A 753-nucleotide genomic window follows, 5' to 3' on the forward strand; every position below is an offset into this window, starting at 1 on the left:
ATAAAAAAGTTATGGGTGAGAAATTTGTTGAATATATGGAAATTTTCAGGATTATTAATAGATGCATTTCAAATAAATATTCCACCAACTATCTGTATTTCTGTGTCAAGTAGGATACATCTAAAATTCATGGACATCATAGATTACCTATCTGCTTTTCCATATCTAGGACACAGCATTTGTGTACTTAATATTCCCCACATCATACTTTTACTCTGAATTGTGACAAAGATTGGATTACTGTAGATACCTTATTCTTGATAATTACTTTTACCTGTTGCACAAATACCCAGAAAATAGCCCACTTTCCTTTGCTTACACATTCTTAACACATTTGTACTTTGACATTTTGGCAAAAAACAGCTGTCACAAAATAATATTCAGAGTCTGCATCATGAAAAATACCTTATTCTATGTAAAAGGAACCAATGAAAATTAACTTGAATTGCTGTTTAAAAATAACTAACTAACCTAACTGTGAAACATATCCAGTCCTCTGATAGTTGTTTAAATTTCAGGTAATCTGAAATCATCTTTGGCATCTATTGGAAATTAGCTTTCATTTCATTCCAACTTATTGTTAAAGCGTTTTTATGCAAGGCAACTTATCTCATGTGTACTCATTATTTTCCTTCTTAACTGCAATTCAGTCCAAGTCTCTCTCTCATTCTCACCTCCATGTACCAGCTTGCACTAGCTAGCTAGCTATCCAGTCTGTATTTGTTTGTGTGTGTACAGTGGGGTAAGTAAATT

Source organism: Penaeus monodon, chromosome 22 (genome assembly GCF_015228065.2).
Source record: "Penaeus monodon isolate SGIC_2016 chromosome 22, NSTDA_Pmon_1, whole genome shotgun sequence".
Lineage (NCBI taxonomy): Eukaryota > Metazoa > Arthropoda > Malacostraca > Decapoda > Penaeidae > Penaeus > Penaeus monodon.